We start from the raw sequence: 18,175 nt of genomic DNA on the forward strand, positions 1-18,175 counted from the left end.
ACAGTTCAGCACAGGCAAGGCTCGTGTAGAAATTCCTCGCCAGAAACAAAATAAAAGAGAAAGCAAACAGTTTAGATAAATGCCGACAGCGCAGTGTGTTCAATCCCTGTCCTATTGAATAAGGATATTTTGAAACAGTTGTTCGGGCTTCAGGGATCAAAGAATATGGAAAGGAACCAGGCTGAATGAGCTGGATGATCAGCCATGATCATACTGAACAGCATGAGGAGACTCAAAGGGCCGAACGGCCGACTCCTACTCATGTTTTCTGCTTCTGCTATTGTCCCGTTTCAGGGTCTGAGATTCCCCCTTTTAAATTCTTGTCTGGGGTGTGGATGTTAACGTTAAGGGTGGGATTTGTGATCCATGCCTCGACGTGGCTCTCTCGGCCACTTCAGAGGGCAATTAGGAGTCAACCGCATTGCTGAGATTCCGGACTTCCAGATACTCTCCTCCATCCTGCCTCAGTTTACGGTCCAGGACACCCCCACCCTGAGTATTATTGCCTGGTTTGGAGTGTGCAACAGTCGTATTCCTTATATTTAAAAAAAGAATCTTTTTGATTAGGATCTTAAACCCAGAGCCTTCTGAGGAGGTAGAATTTCTTGTGACAACTATTTTGCAGTTTCTCTCCGGCCAGTCTCTTTTTCTCCCCCTGAGCTGACAGTATTAGCTAATTTTCTGCTGGTTACAGCATTCGAGCGTTGTAAGTGCTGCGCACCTATTGGTTGAGGTAGCCTTATTTTCTCTCTCACAGGGTCTTTCGTCTTTGGATTTCTCTCCTCCCCGATGAAGGCGAAGGCTGGGTCATTAAAATATTCAAGGCTGAGTTACAATGGACAATGAAGTCAAGGATTAACACAGCAATCTGGAAAACAGGAGCAGGAGGAGTAATTTGTCGCTTTGAGTGCTCTCCCCCTTCATCATGACCATCCAATGCAGCACTCTGTTTCTGCTTTCACCACTTTCACTTCCTTTGGTCTCTTCAGATTAGATTCCCTACAGTGTGGAAACAGGCCCTTCAGCCCATCCAGTCCACCCAGACCTGTTTACCCTGCATCTAACACTACGGGCAATTTAGCATGGCCAATTCACCCAACCGGCACATCTTTGGACTGTGGGAGGAAACCGGAGCACCCGGAGGAAACCCACGCAGACACGGGGAGAATGTGCAAACTCCACACAGTCAGTCGCCTGAGGCTGGAATTGAACCGGGGTCCCTGGCGCTGTGAGGCAGCAGTGCTAACCACTGAGCCACTCCCAAAGCTGTCCACATCTAACACCTTCTTGAAATTGAACAATGTTTTGTTCTTGACTGCATTACGCAGAAGGAAAATTCCACGGGTTCACCAAGAAATTTCTCCCCATCTTAGTCCTAAAATGATCTAACTCCCCCCCCCCCCCCCCCACCATGTCCTTAGACTGTGACCCCTGGTTCTGGACTCCCTAGTCATCAGGAACTTCCTTTCTGCACCTGCCTTGGCTAGTCCCGGATGAACTTTACAGGTTTCTGTAAGGTCCCCCTCCTCACTCTTTCAGCGATCTAATTCGAACCGATTCAATCTGTCCTCATACATCAGTCTGGTAAAAAGATGGGGGATTATGGGAGAGGGCGCAGCAGACAAGAAAAAGAAGTTGCAACCACAATCAGATAGCCATGAATGGCAGAGCAAGCCTGAGAGGTCATCCTGCCGTTATAAATCTTGCTAAAATAGTGACTACATTTAAAATACTTCATTGGTGATTTAAAAGAAATGCTGATAGGGATGTCCAGAGGTTGTGAAAGGCTCTGTGTAAATGGAAATCTTTCTCTCAAAGATGACGTATTCCTTGTTCAACCTTGCAACAATTCAGCACGACGTGTAGCCTCCACCCCATTAAGCAACCAGGAGTCAAGATGAACCATGATCAGGACACTGTCAATGAAGGAAAAACTGGCTCATGTCAAAAAATCCGGGCCTTTTTTTATTACTGTCTCCCCTCCCACTACCCTAGCCTAGCCACAACCCCACATCCCTCTCCCAAACTGTTTCCATCCAATTTATGTCATTTGGACATCTGCATCAAGGGCAGATATTCCCTTCCTCAACAAAGCAGCTAATCCCATGTGAGCTCAAATTTTAAAAAATACAGCCCCCTCACATGGACTTTGCAACCACGGGGGTCAGCTCAGAAACCCCAAGGTAATCACTGAATCCCAACAGTGTGGAAGCAGGCCATTCTGCCCATCAGGCCTGCACTGCTGCTCTGAACAGCTTCCCACGCAGACAAATACGATGAAAAGGGGGAATAGAGAACTGAATTGGATGGTCAGCTATGATCACATTGAGTGGCGGAACGGGTTGGATGGACTAAAGGGCCTACTCCTGCTCTCATTTTTCAGGTTTCTATAAAATAATTTTAAGAACACCAAATGGTTGTCTTTTCCCAACTCAATGGCAACCTTGGGACCCTTATCAAGCTGTTCCGACTGTGATCAGCAACTCATGAACTCCATTTTATGATAACTCCTAATACAGATCAGCTTTCCCACTGTATGTTTTAGATCATGGAATGATACAGCACAGAAGGGGGTCATTTGATGGTGCTTTCAAAGAGTGATCCAATTATTTTCACTCCTCGCCAGCTCTTCCCTGCCTCCTCCCCACCGCACCCCCCTCCCCACCCCACCAGTGGCTCTAAAATTATTTCCCCTTCAGGCATTTATCCAAGTCTGTTTGAAAGTTCCCACTGAATCTGTTTCCACCACCCTTTCAGGCAGCACATTCCAGACCTTAATATGCCACGTCAAAAAGATAGAAATTCTCATGTTGTCTTTGATCTAAGAGTTACCTCTGCTCTTTACATCAGTGCCATATTCAATGTTGCTTTTTAATTTCTCCTGGAGTTTTAACTCAAAAACAAAGCATTCTAAATTTTCTTGGAAACAAGGGGTCATCACAATCAAGCTTTCTCCCAGTTTCTTAAAAACTACTGAACTCCTCCCCTTCTCCTGCAATCTCAAAAATCTTTCACAATTCAAATGTGCTTTGATTTAATAATTGACTTCTTGATTTTCCTCCTCTGTTCTCTTAACTTTATTCCAATCTTACACTGCTGCTCTCCTATACCACGGGACCTTCGCCTTGCAGAGTAAGCACAAGGATGTAATCTAATCATGAAGGCTACAGATAATGGTCATAAACCGCTCAACACTCGTCTTTACTATTCCTGACATTATCTGAAGCTTTCCATGAGATAAAGAGTCTTCTGAGGTCACAAATCTGGTAATGGCAGACAAAACATTGCTTCACTATTGAATCGTAGTGTAGCTCAGGAGGTTGCTCAGCCTCCTGTTTGCTCATGTTAGCTCTCTAGTCAAAGGTTGAAACTTCTGAATGAATTTGCTTCCATCGCCCTTTCAGGCAGCCATTCCAGACCATGATTTGCTGCATCAAGACAAATAATTCTCATCTTGCCGCTAGTTCTTCTGTTAATTCTTTTAAAAATTACCTCAGCTGTTTACTTTAGTGCCATCTTCAATGTCATGATTTGGAGATGCTGGTGTTGGGGCAGAGGTGTACAAAGTTAAAAATCACACCAGGTTATAGTTCAACAGGTTTATTTGGAAGCACTAGCTTTTGGAGCGCTGCTCCTTCATCAGGTAATTGTTCTGACATCTTCTATGTCCAACTCCTTTATGTCTGCTCTTTCAACTATATTGTCCTTTTAAAGCATTGTACAAACATTTACATCGACGTCTGTCATGAAGCCTTCTATTGGCACCAAGCAGGGAATGAAATCTTCGAAATTCTCCCTTTGTCCCAGTGATAACCACAGTTCAAAGAGCCCTAGTTAATGTATCGCCAAACCAGGAGAAAATCTTTAGTCCTTGCCCTCTCAAAGCTCTACATAATTTTGAACATCTCAAGTAGATTTCCCCCTCATATTCTCTACTACAATGAAAAGTGTGACATGGTGGCTCAGTGGTTAGCACTGCTGTCTCATAGCACTAGGAGCTTGGGTTCAATTCCACCCTTGGGCGACAGTCTGTGTAGAGTTCGCACATTCTCCCTGTGCCTGTACGGGTTTGCTCTGGTTCCATTCCATAGATGTGAAGGTGAGGTGGAGTTGCCATGCCAAATTGCCCATAGTGTCTCGGCTAGGTAGGTTAGCGGTGGGAAATGCAGCGTTACAAGATGGGTTGGGTTTGGGTGGGATGCTTTTCAGAGGGTCAGTATAAACTCAATGGGCTGAATGGTCTGCTTCTACACTGTACAGATTCTATGAAAAAGTCCAAGCATTTGATTTGGGTGATTCTTCTGAACTATCCTGTATTAATCTAGTGAAAAATGCCTGAGACACTTCCCACAGCTACCAGAGATGCACATATATTACAAGGGCAGCTTGGTAAATGTAGAAATTCAATGCTCTTTCCAACATTTACATTAAAACTGGTGATAGCATTAAAATCTCCCAGCCTATGGTAAGCTCAGTGGAACATCACTCATTTGACACAAACACAGAAATTGCTAGAGAAACTCAGCAGGTCTGGCAGCGAATGTGGAGAGAGAAACAGAGTTGATGTTTCGAGTCCAGAATGACTCTTCTTCAGAAGTAAAATGGTGGAAATTTTGATTTTATACACAAGTATTTCTCCTGTAACGCACATTCATGAAACATGATTTGGCTGTAACGCCATTAGTGAATTGCGGATCTCTTTTTTTCAGAAAGTGTGCTCCTACTCGCTGTTCGGCGATTCCATCCCTGGTACCTATTTGATTGGCAAAATACAGCAGATCCTCCGTCTGCAAAAAGCAAATTCACTGTGTTCAGCTAAAACAGGAATGTAATCCACCCTGCAAGCCTTGAAACTGAGCTTGAAACTGGGAATTGTAATCTCCATTTAGAAGAAACTTTATTTCAAACCGAGGCGGGGAAGAATCTTGGGGAGAACTGGATTTCGACGTCAGCATCACGTGGTCAGTCAGTTCACGAGCTTTCTGATGAAGAGCTTCATGAAAGGTACAGTGCTGTAGTCAGTGATTGTAGTGTTAAAGTGTTACATTTACTGTATTATTCAATTAAAATATATGATTTAAAGATTTACGAACTGTGCTATCGTTTGTGTTAGGCTAGCTACTATTTTTGTTTTGATTTTTACTGATATTTTTGGCGTTTCGCCCCCAACCCTGATTTTCCCACAACATGGTGTCACACGGGAAGGCGTTATAGGAGAACTAAATGGACTCTCGACAGAGGGAGAGGAGGAACAGGGTGGTGGTGGGGGGAAACAGATGGTGTGGAGGCCCAGTGCAAAAGACAGAGGCATTGTTAGTGGTGGTGAAAGCGAAAAAGAAATGTAAAATGGACACAAGTTAAGGTGCGAAAGGGAGAAAATGGGCTCTCCATACTCAGAGTAAAGACAGCAAGACAAGGCCTTGAGGGTGGAGGGGAAGAGGGGGAGGGCGGGATGTAAAAATCTGGAGAACAGACGACATTTGGTCAAAGTTAAAAATCACACAACACCAGGTTATAGTCCAACAGGTTTGTTTGGAAGCATTAGCTTTCAAAGCGCTTCAAAAGCTGGTGCTTCCAAATAAACCTGCTGGATGATAACCTAGTGTTGTGTGATTTTTAACTTTTTCCATCCCAGTCCAACACCGGCTTCTCCAAATCATTATACGGTCAGGCTCTGTGGGTGTGGAATTTAATACTGAGACTTTAAGGCCGTTAAATGCCCAGCCGAGGTGAAAAATAAGGTCTTGTCCCTCAACCTTGTGTTGTGTCTTGTTGGAACATTGCAGCAGCCCCAGGAAATAAATATTAGCATGACAGCAAGGAGGTTTACCCTCACTTTCCAGTGACTTTCAGTCTTAGGTTCATATGAAAGGATACATCAATTTTTCTCCCCACAGAGGCTGCTAGACCTGCTGAGTTTTTCCAGTTATGGTGAAGAGCGAGGCCATTTGACCCATCATGGGCTACACCAGTGCCATTAGCGAGGACCAACCTCCTGCCTTTTCACCATCTCCCTGTACACCACTTCTACCATTTTGAGGCCTTCAACTGAGGCTGCCAGTGGATCCTCAGCCTCACTGATACTAATTCACATCGTTAAAAACATTTTAAATTTCTTTTTGTGTTCATTGGAGGTGGGCTTTGCTGGCTCATCCAACATTTATAGCCCACAGAGCGGTTCAACATCAATGCTGTTGATGTGGAGTCACACAGAGGACAGACCAGGTAAGGATTTCTTCCCTGAAGGACATTAGCAATCTTCCGGACAACTGTTTCAGGGACATCATTAGAAACTTAATTCCAAGTTTATTTAAACTCAAATTCTACATCTGCCATGGTTGGATTTGAACCTGATTTTCCTGCTCCTCGGATGCTGCCTGGCTAGCTGTGCTTTTCCAGCACCACTCTAATCTAGATGCAGGAAGAATGTTCCCGATGTTGGGGAAGTCCAGGACTAGAGGGTCACAGTCTACGAATAAGGGCTGAGCTATTCAGGACTGAGATGAGGAAGAATGTTTCACTCAGAGAGTTGTGAACCTGTGGAACTCTCTCCCACAGGAAGCTGTTGGGGCTAGTTCATTGGGTTGATCCATGAGGGAGCTGGATGGGGCCCTTTGGTTAAAGGGATCGGGGTTATGGAGAGAAAGGGAGAATGGGATACTGAGATTGCATGATCAGCCATGATCATATTGAATAGTGGTGCAGGCTCAAAGGGCCGAATAGCCTACTCCTCCACTGATTTTCTACGTTTTCTCGTCTGTGTTCCTATATCATCCAACTGAGGAGCAATGCCAGGGTTCGTCTGCCAACACATGAGTGGAAACTGCAGCCATTGCCTTATTAAGGATAATGAAATAATTTGTGCAGTCCTCACAGCCCCTTAAAATGCTGCTCCACCTTTTCAGGGGAAAAAGCAAAAGCACAGAAGAGGCAGCAAAGAGAGAGGAATGTATATGACAAATGCACTTTAGCTCCTACTCTGTGATTGATGGATTAATAGAATTATCCCATTAAATATAGTTTCCAGGCAAGATGTATTAAGACATAACAGGGATAGATTTTGCATGTTTATATCTAAGTCAAATTGATCTTTTTTCTAACAGATTCTTTTATTTTGACATTCAGCAAGCGTGGACCTTTTGAGTTATTTGCTACTGATGGGCTCGCACCCTGGGAGTCTGACAGGGATTTCTCAGAGAAGGAAGCGGACAGGATTGCAATAAAGGTTCAAATTAAGAAGGCCCTCTGGATCATTGGATCTGAGCTTTATTAGCAACCAGTTCTACCTTTTTTCTCATTATAACGTCAATCTGTTTCTTCTTAAAGTAGTCTGGTGTGCTGGCCTCCGCTGCTCTTCCCCGGTAACCCAATTTACAATGACCATTATCTCAGTAAGCAGACTTACCAGATAGACATCAGTACCCTGCAGTGCTTATCGCACACTTCATTTTGGGTCCTTAATTCTGACACATGCCTGAGGCCTACCATTGTTAAGGCACGTTGGAGCCTTCTAATTAATTCTTGAAGGTGTACAACAACAACATACGTTAGGATAGCACAATTCACGACGACAGTGGATAAATGGAATTTTTTCGGTTAATTCACTAAAGTGATCCCCCAGCTGGTGACAGAAGCATTGTCAAACAGCACTTAACAAGGCGTCATGTCTGGGGATATTTGGGCAATTAAGGGAAATGGCGTCCAAGATTTAGGTTTTAAGAGTGTGTTGAAAGGAGCAGAGACCTTATAGCAGAACACTCCAGAGCTTAGAGCCCAGGCAGAGGAAGATGCAGGTCATCAATGGAAGAGTGTGAAGGAAACAGGAGTACAGAAGAGGCCAGAGCTGGCAACAACACCTCAGTCATAAAGTCTTACAGCACAGAAACAGGCCCTTCGGTCCAACCAGTCCATGCCAACCATCATCCCAAACTAAACTAGACCCACCTGCCTATGTTTGGCCCCTATCCCTCCAAACATTTCTTATTCATGCACTTATCTAAATGTCTCTTAAATGTTGTAACTGCACCCACATCCATCACTTCTTCTGGAAGCTCACTCCACACACGAACCATTCTCTGTGCAAAAACATTTCCCCTCATGTCTTTTATTAAATCTTTCCCTGCGCACCTTCAAAATGAAGCCCTTCATCTTGAAATTCCCCACTCTAGGGAAAAGACATCGGCCAGTCACCTTATCTATACCTCTCATTATTTTAAAAACTTCTATAAGATCATCTCTCAACCTCCTATGCTCCAGTGAAAACAGTCCCAGATTATCCAGCCTCTACTTATAACTCAAACCCTCCAATCACCGCCAAACCCTCCAAACACTTACAGTGTTTTAGCTTTTATTAATAGAGGGATAGAGTTCCGGAACCATGAGGTTATGCTACAGCTGTACAAAACTCTGGTGCGGCCGCACTTGGAGTATTGTGTACAGTTCTGGTCACCGCATTATAAGAAGGATGTGGAAGCTTTGGAAAGGGTGCAGAGAAGATTTACTAGGATGTTGCCTGGTATGGAGGGAAGGTCTTACGAGGAAAGGCTGAGGGACTTGAGGCTGTTTTCGTTGGAGAGAAGAAGGTTGAGAGGTGACTTAATAGAGACATAAGATAATCAGATGGTTAGATAGGGTGGACAGGGAGAGCCTTTTTCCAAGTATGGGGACAGCAAGCACAGGGGGCATAGCTTTAAATTGAGGGATGATAGATATAGGACAGATGTCAGAGGCAGTTTCTTTACTCAGAGAGTTGTAAGGGTATGGAATGCTTTGCCTGCGACAGTAGGCAAATGTACTTTAAGTACATTTAAGTCGTCATTGGACAAGCATATGGACATACATGGAATAGTGTAGGTTAGATGGGCTTAAGACTGGTATGACTGGTCGGCGCAACATCGAGGGCTGAAGGACTGTACTGCACTGTAATGTTCTATGTTCTGTAATCCTGGTAACATTCTGGTAAATCTCTTCTGAATCCTCACCAGCTTAGTATTATCCAGAGATCTCAGAAGGTGACACAGAAGTGACAATTTTGGACAGAGGTACGTGTAAACTATTCCAGATTAGATGGATAGGGATTCAAAGAGTCCTACAGCACAGAGACAAGCCCTGTAGTCCAACCAAAATGCCAACCAAGATGTCCATCCACACTAACCCCACTTCCATGCACTTGGCCCATATCCTTCTAAACCTTCCTATCCATGTATTTGTCCAAATGCCTTTTAAATGTTGTCTTGACTCTTTGAATTGTCTTGTTATAACATATTTGTGCTGTCAACCAATTTCTTGGCCATGTTGGTGTGGGTGGGAAAGGTGGAACTGTACTGTCTGTGCTGCAAGGATGATTTCATAACTCACCTCTCTCGGTCAACGTGCCAGAGAGGAAATTCTAGGCTGGTAGTCCCAGAGCTGTGGGAGTGCTGCACTGTCAGAGACGCTGTCTTTTCAATGAGCTGATGAACTAAGGTCCATTCTGACCTCTCTGGTGGACATCAAAGAACCTACTTCAAACAGAACTCATGGAAGTTCTCCCCATTATCCTGGGCCAATGTTTGCTTTCCACAACCAACTGAGATGAAAAAAACACATTATTTGGCTATTATCACAGTACTGTTTGTGCAGCATTGCAAATTAACTACACTGTAGTTACATCAATACATTGATTACACTTTGAGGGAGTGTTTTATTGGTTGTAAAACAGGTCGGACATCCTGTGGTTATGAACTACATTAAACAATTGCAAGATTCTTCTGTTCCTGCAGTGTCTATGTTGAGTCAGATGGTAACACAGCAGCCCAGGTTCAAAGTCCCCTTGAGCACAAACGTCATGGTCTGATACCCCAGTGCAATGATGAGGGAGTGCTGCACTAACAGAGGTGCCCTTATTTGGATCAAATGTCACACTGAACTCTTTGCCACCTCAACTGGATGTAAAACATCCCACTGTTTCAAAAAACAGTGAGCAGAAGATCTACTACACCCTTGCCAATGTATTTGCCCCTCAACCACAAGAAGAAAACAGATTACCTCATTATGACCATGCTGCTGTTTGTTGGAGTTTCCTGTGAACAAATTGGCTTCTTTCCAACAATCCAACAGTGATGGTACCTCAAAAGTGACAACAGTGACCATAGAACGTAGAACATAGAACTGTACAACGCAGGAGCCAACCCTCTGGCCCACAATGTGCCGAACCTGACACCAAATTAAACAAATCCTTTCTGCCTGCCATATTCCTTCATTCCTTGCATTTTCATGTGCTTATCTAAAGCCCCTTAAACGCCACTATCATATCTGCCTCCACCACCACTACCCTGGCAATGCGTCCAGACCCTCTGTGGAAAAAACTTGCCCCTCACATCTTCTTTGAACATCCCCTCCCTCACCTGAAATGGATATAAAGCACCAGAAGTTGTGAAGGTGATACCTGAGTGCAAATCTTTTATTTCTCTTTTATTTTGCTTTATTCTGACAAAATTCCCAACTTGGAGCATGCACTTGGCAATGCCACCCAACCTTTATTGCACAGGTGTACAGGGTGATCAAGAAAGCATATGGCATGCTTGCCTTCATTGGTCAGGACATAGAGTATAAACATTGGCAAGTCGTGTTCCAGCTGTACAGAACTTTTGTGAGGCCACATTTGGAATACTGTGTACTGTCGCCATGCTCCCAGAAGGATGTGGAGGCTTTGGAGAGGGCACAGAAACAGTTTACCAGGATGTTGCCTGGTTTGGAGAGTATTAACTATGAGGAGTGATGAGACAAACTTGATTTGTTTCCACTCGAAGGATGAGGGGACGTCCCGATAGAAGGTAACAAAATTAAGGAAGGCACGGATAAAATGGATGGTCTTTTTCCCAGGGTAGAAATGTCAATTACCAGGGAACATAGGTTTAAGGTAAAAGGGGGTATGTTTAAAGGAGATGTGAGAGGCAATCATTTTACACAGAGGGTGGAAAGTGCCCAGAACCTGCTGCCAGAGGAAGTGGTGGAGTTGGATTGAATAGCAACATTTAAGAGGCATCTTAACAGATATATGAATAGGCAGGAAATAAAGGGATTCATGTATGGGTAAAAGGATTTTAGTTTCAAACGCCATGGTGGGCAGAAGGGGCTATTTCTGGGGTGTACTGTTCTTTGAATAAAAGCCAACACAGGAAACTTTGACAGCAACATAACAGGGCTCTGGGGTGTCCTGCACTCAGATACATTTCTGTAATGAGACAATGTAGATAATTAAAAAGAAGGTCACATCATATCTTTATCCACAAGGTGACCTTATAATTTGTGACTGAGTATATTGCAAGTAACAGTCATCATGCCTGAGAAATTGCTCAGTGGTTTCCGGTGTTAAGCCAAGGCCACTTCTTGCCATTTCAAGTGGCTATTATAGATCTCCTAAGCTGGCTGAAAATGAAGCTGTAAAACCAAGATAAATGATGAAAGGCCATTGGAACTGAAATGTTTCTCTATCCACAGATGTTGCTAGATCTGCTGAGTTTCTCCAGCGCTTTCTGTTTGTGTTTGGGACACATTAGTCATTCAACTCATTTTTGCAGGTAGGGTTCAAACTTGAAGGCACAGTCTATAAAGTTAGAACTGAGGTGAGGGTCTCTCAGAGGGCTGTGAGTCCTCATGAACTCTCCATCCCAGAGAATGGCACAGGCAGGATTATTGATTAGATTCCCTACAGTGTGGAAACAGGCCCTTCGGCCCAACCAATCCACACCAACCCTCCGAAGAGTAACCCACCCAGACCTATTTCCCTCTGACTAATGCACCTAACACTACGGGCAATTTAGCATGGCCAATTCACCTGACCTGCACATCTTTGGATCGTGGGAGAAAACCGTAACAAACCCACGCAGACACGGGGAGAATGTGCAAACTTTACACAGACAGTCACCCAAGGCTGGAATTGAACCTGGGACCCTGGTGCTGTGAGGCTGCAGGGCTAACCATTGAGCCACCATGCCGTCCAATATTGAATATTTTTAAAACAGAGAGGTCGAGAGATTCTTGCCTAACAAGAAAGTCAATGATTACTGGGGAGAGGGTGTAGATGGGAATTTAGAATTGAGGCCACGATCAGATCAGCCATGTTTTCATTGAATAATGCAGCTGTGTAGACGGGCTGAATGGCCTATTCCTGGTGAATCAAAAAGTGTGGTGCTGGAAATGCACAGCTGGTCAGCTAGCATCTGAGAAGCAGGAGACTCGGTGTTTCGAGCAAAAGCTCTTCATCAGGAAGCACTTCTGCTCGAAACATCAACTCTCCTGCTCCTCCTGACCTGCTGTGCTTTTCCAGCACCACACTTTTTGACTCTGAACTCCAGCATCTGCAGCCCTCACTTCCTCCTATTGCTGTTGAATTCCCATCTCTGAAAATGGCTGATGTGTTGCCCCACAACAGCAGCAGTAATTGCCTCCCTGCACATGGAAGGAGAGTTTTGCACCAAGTGGAATTGTCAAAACCAGCAGAAAAGCTCGTGGAAATTTAAGCACAGGGCAATTATACCCAAACCACTTGGCTTACCTGGCTTCTACAGATGTCTGTACTGGCTCTAGAGTGAGTTTCCCCAGAGCAGCTCAATCCATCAAAGACAGAAGTCAAGCTTCCACTGATCCTGATAAACTGTTTTTTCAAATTATGTTCATTTTTTGCTTTTCATATGAGATCATAAGATAACGATGTGGCTGGTTTGCATTTTCCATCACTATTTACCCTTGAGATGGCGGTGGTGAGCTACCTTCTTGAACTACTACAGTCTGCTGGGTGCAGGGACACCCACAGTACTGCAGTGAGGGATTTTGACTCAGTGACAGTGAAAGATTGCCAACATATATCCAAGTCAGGATGGTGTGTGGCAAAGAGAGAAATTTGTGGACTGTGGTGTTCCTATGTACCCTCTGCTCTAGTTGGTAGAGGTCACTGGTTTGGAAGGCACTGTCTGGAGTCCCAGAGGCACACAGCCACTTGTTCTTATATTTGAAAATGCTTTTTACAACAGAAAGTACTTAGTTTTCTCAAAACACTGACTCGTACATAACAATGAAACCATTAAATAGTTCAGTTCAGTTACATGGGAGTCATTTTAAATATTTTTATGTCAAGCTATTCATAAATGAATGACTGAAAAACATTACTAGAAGTGTTTTATTTTAAGTGATTGCCTCATTTTTAGCTCCATGAATAAAGATGCACCACGTTATCATTAATAAAGGTAAGGTCACCGTAGTTTTACTACAGCTTTTTTATGGAAACTTAACCTGAGAGTCACAATACCTCAGATGAGGGTAGAGGCTGTGAAAGAGTAGTAACATCAGCAGGAACTGAACTCATGTTGTTAGCATCACAAACCAACTGTCTGGTCAATTGAGTTAAAATAACCCACCATCACTAACAAACATGTCAAGAAATATTTTGAATCAACCTGTTCACAGATGTTACAACACACCTCCAGAGCAGGTAGGATTTGAACCCAGGCCTCCAAGTACAGACATAGTGACATTACCACTGTGCCACACTTCTCATTAGGGACACACTATACAATGGGCAGAAAAGGAACCATTATGTTTTATGACACTGTCCCAAAGAGGAACTTCCTGCCTTAATGATACAAATGAGTTTTGATGGTAACTTGAACCGCAGTCTCATCAGTCAATTTCAAGTGCAGAGTGGAAGCCTTCGGTCAAAGAGAGAATCACAGAAAATGATGGATTGCATGCTCCAATAATGAATTGGTATATATGCCCACAATCCTGTGATCCAGAGATGAGAATTCTGCCAATTGATCCTGACACTTTTTAACTTGTAAAGATCATCATCCTTATAATTGGGCCGCCTTCCTGTTCAAATGTGCACGCTTTCGTCCCTGTTATAAACTCGAGACATTCCAGGGACAATTCATTATGTGTTAGCCTGCAATCGGGCTGCACTTAACTGGATAAACTGAATGCATGTGCAAGAGTCACTACGTCATGCTGCAAAATCACAATTAGATCATTGACCAGCCTCAGGCCCTGAAGGGTTTACACCACCGCATTGCCAGCAGAACAGCTGCTTCCAGGCAAGGGATGGATTTACATTGGCTTCAAGCCAGTATCCCAGGATTACAAGGGTTTATTCTACAAGTTTAACCCTAATACAGTTGACATATCCCTCTCAGAAAGGTTAGAATGCAGCTCTGACAGTGGCCTCATTGGTAAACTTGTGCAGTGCAAGCTGAGAGGGTTCCAGGTTTGATGGACACTGGGAAGTGAGTTAAAAGATGCTAATAGTCACCTCTATGTGTCAGGGTGGGGCAAGTTTTCAGACATAAAGAAAACAATCCGTTTCCCTAATCAACCTGCTCAGGAATGTTATTTCTGGAGCAGGTGGGATTTGAAATCAGACCCCTTGGTTCAAAGGTAGAGGCATTGTCACTTTGCTAGAAGACCCTTCCTACTTACCAGCTTTCCAATTTATTTTCTAAAATATGTTATCACACGTCTCTGAGCCAGATGGACCTTGAACCCAAGACACCACTAAAGCCCCTATTTAGAAACATCATCATTTCCCTGCTCTGGATGTTTGATGGGACTCAAGCCTAGACCCCTGAACATTACCTGGATTTAATAGTCTAAGCGACAGTACCACAAGGTCATCACCTCCCTGGTCACATTTTCCCACTCCAGGTGCTAACCAGCAACTGCAAAGAATTAATTCAGCATGGGACAAGTGAGTAAATAAAACCAAGAACTGTGACATAGGAGATCTGAAACAAAAACAGAAATTGCTGGAGAAACTCAGGAAGCCCTGTGGCAACTGTGGGGAGAAATCAGACTCATCCACCGCCAAACCACAACAACCCGACGGTCGGAGGAGGAGCGTCTTATCTTCCGACTGGGAACCCTCCAACCGCAGGGGATGAACTTGGACTTCACCAGTTTCTTCATCCCCCCTCCCCCCACCTTGTCTCAGCCGGATCCTTCCAGCCCAGCACCGCCTTCCTGACCTGCAGTCTTCTTCTTGACCTCTCCGCCTCCACCCTACTCCGACCTATCACCCTCACCTTGACCTCTTTCCACCTATCACATTTCCAACTCCCCTCCTCCAAGTCCCTCCTCCCTACCTTTTATCTTCTCCTGCTGAACACTCTCTGCTCATTCCTGAAGAAGGGCCTGTGCCCGAAACGTCGAATCTCCTGTTCCCTGGATGCTGCCTGACCTGCTGTGCTGTTCCAGCAATAAAGTTTCAACAGAAATCAGAGTTAACCTTCCAAGTCTGACGATCCTCGGATAACTGAGTTTCAACTGAAGCATTCAAGAGGGACACTGGAAGACTAAATGGATAGAAATGGTGTACAGGGAAATGGGGGGAAAGGCAGGCGATTGGCATTGGGTAACAGAGTTGGTGCAGGAACCATAGGCCGAATGGCCTCCTTCTGCATCTGTGATTCTGTGGGAATGGAAACAAACTCGCTATGAGGTCAGGCCCCAATGCAATGACACATCTAATTATTTATTGGAATACAACAGGTCCAAACAATGCAAAATGATTAACCATTAACATTGCAGCCTATAGCACACATTCCAAGCAAAGTTTCAAGCAAAATAAGAACATACAGTAGTGTGAGAAACACAGGAGCTGTGGGAGTGTCTGGAGACAGAAACCTTCAGGTCGGATATGACTCTTATGTCAGAGCTGAAGAGAGAAGTGGGAAAGTAATTGGTTTTATATTGTGAAAAATATGTAGGTAGAAGCAAGTAGAACAGAAGGGAAGGCCTAAAGAATCTATATGGGTTCAGTTAGAGTTGGACACAGTTGCTGAGGAAGGAGAGGCTGAGAGAGATAGGTTCTTGATCAGCTGGGTTTGGGGGAAAGGGCATCAAATGTCAGGTCAGCCATGATCTTATTCAATGGCAGAGCAAGCTCGAGGGGCCAAACAGCCTGATCTTGCTCCTATTTCTGCTGGTATTTACGATGTGGCTGCATAAAATGAGTTTTGGTAAACAGCTCATAGAATACCAGAAGACAAAAGGAGAACAACATAAGAACTGGGAGCAGGAGTAGGCCACCTGGCCCCTCGAGCCTGCTCTGCCATTCATGGCTGATCTTTTTGTGGACTCAGCTCCAACAATGAAGGTACACAAGATGGAAAAACTAACAGACATCCTATCAGAAAGAAGAGTTGAATGTTAACCTCATTTCTTTCACCTTTGATGCATCAGACCTGCTGAGTTTCACCAGCGTTCTGTATCTCAACACCATATTCCCGTTTTCTCTTAATATCCGGCACGGTGGCACAGTGGTTAGCACTGCTGCCTCACAGCGCCAGAGACCTGGGTTCAATTCCTGCCTCGGGCAACTGTCTGCGTGGAGTTTTCACATTCTCCCCGTGTTTGCATGGGTTTTCTCTGGGTGCTCCGGTTTCCTCCCACATTCCAAAAATGTGCAGGTTAGGTGAGTTGGCCATGTTAAATTGCCTGTAGTGTTAGGTGTAAATGTAAGGGAATGGGTCTGGGTGGGTTGCTCTTCGGAGGGTCGGTGTGGACTTGTTGGGCCGAAGGGCCTGTTTCCACACTGTAAATAATCTAATCCCTGAGGCCTTTAATAGCTAAAAGTTTATCAATCTCTTTCTTGAATATCCTCAGTGACCCAGGCTCCACAGCTCTGTGGGAGAGAATTCCACAGGTTAACCAGCCTGTGAGTGATGAAATGTTTCCTCATCTCAGACCTACCCTGAGACGAGTGGTCTACTCTGTACCTTGAGATTGTGACTCCTGGTTCTAAACTCTCTGACCAAGGGAAACGCCCTCCATGCTTTAGTTTGTCTAACTCTGTTAGAAATTTCGATGTTCCAATCATACCCCCTCTGCTGACTCTTCGAAACTCTCGTGAAATCCAAATGAATCAAGCTCTCCTCATACAACAGTGCTACAATGCCCAGTATCTACCCACTGAACCTTTGCTGTACTCCCTCTGTAGCTGCAGGTGTACGCTTTCTAAGGTAAGGAGACCAAAAATAGTAAGAGATCCTTACTTCTGAACTCAAATCCTCACAGAGAGCTGAAACAGATTTAGCAGGTCAAATGGCGTCCTTCTGTGCCTTAATGATTATTAATTTGTGTTGGTACGTTTCACCTGTGTGCAGGAGTGGATAGTACCTCAAACATGAAGACTTGCTTTGTGAGCGAAGCACTGCATTATCATAACCATGCCTTTGAGTGAGTCAACATCCCCAGCCACTGGTTTCTTATAATTTGTTCATGAGATGCGGGCATCACTAGATTAGCCAGCAGTTAATACCCATCTCTAATTCCTCAGAGGGCAGCTAAGAGTCAACCAATTTGCCGTGGGTATAGAGTTATATGTAGGAGAAAATGAGGTTTACAGATACTGGAGATCAGAGTTGAAGAGTGTAGTGCTGGAAAAGCACAGCAGGTCAGGCAGCATCCAAGGGGCAGGAGAATCAACATTTCGGGCATAAGCCTCATTCCCGATGAAGGGCTTATGTCTAAAACGTTGATTCTCCTGCTCCTCGGATACTGCCTGACACGCTGTGCTTTCCCAGCAACACTCTCTCGACTAGAGTCATATGTAGGCCAGACTAGGTGAGGATGGCAGGTTTCCTTCCCTAAAGAGCATCATCATAGAATCCCTGCAGTGTGGAAGCAGGCCATTCAGCCCATTGAGACTACACCGGCCCTCTGAAGAGCATCCCATCTAGACCCACCCCCTACCCTGCATTTCCCACAGCTAACTGACCTAGCCTGCACATCATAGGGCAAATTAGCTTGGTCAATCCCTCTGTGGACTCCTTTGGACTGTGGGAAGAAACCAGAGCACCCAGAGGAAACCTATGCAGACACGGGGAGAATGTACAAACTCTACACAGACAGTCACCCGAGGGTGGACTTGAACCCAGGTCCCTAACATTGCTAACCATTGAGCCACTGTGCCACTCCATTGGTGAACCTGATGGGATTTTCCTGACAATCAGTAATGATCGTGTGGTCATCATCATTTGACTCTTAATCTAAATTTTTATTGGATTCAAATTCGATCATGGCGTGATTCGATCCCCTGACCTCAGAACATTTCCTGGCTGTCTGATACAATACCTCCAGACCATCACCTATCCCCACAATAGAGTGCTGAGAGAGCAGTGAGGAAATAGTCAGGGTGTGG

The 18,175-nt window shown here is 44.5% G+C and overlaps 1 protein-coding gene across 9 annotated transcripts in view; it reads right to left on the reverse strand.

Moving 5' to 3' along the window:
• Positions 1–18,175, reverse strand: part of adgrl2a (adhesion G protein-coupled receptor L2a) — a 1,095,933-nt gene that overhangs the window by 467,513 nt on the left and 610,245 nt on the right. The window lies entirely within an intron of this gene.

This window comes from Chiloscyllium plagiosum, unplaced genomic scaffold (assembly GCF_037043375.1).
Source record: "Chiloscyllium plagiosum isolate Xiang-an unplaced genomic scaffold, Cpla_swu_hap1 HiC_scaffold_9, whole genome shotgun sequence".
Lineage (NCBI taxonomy): Eukaryota > Metazoa > Chordata > Chondrichthyes > Orectolobiformes > Hemiscylliidae > Chiloscyllium > Chiloscyllium plagiosum.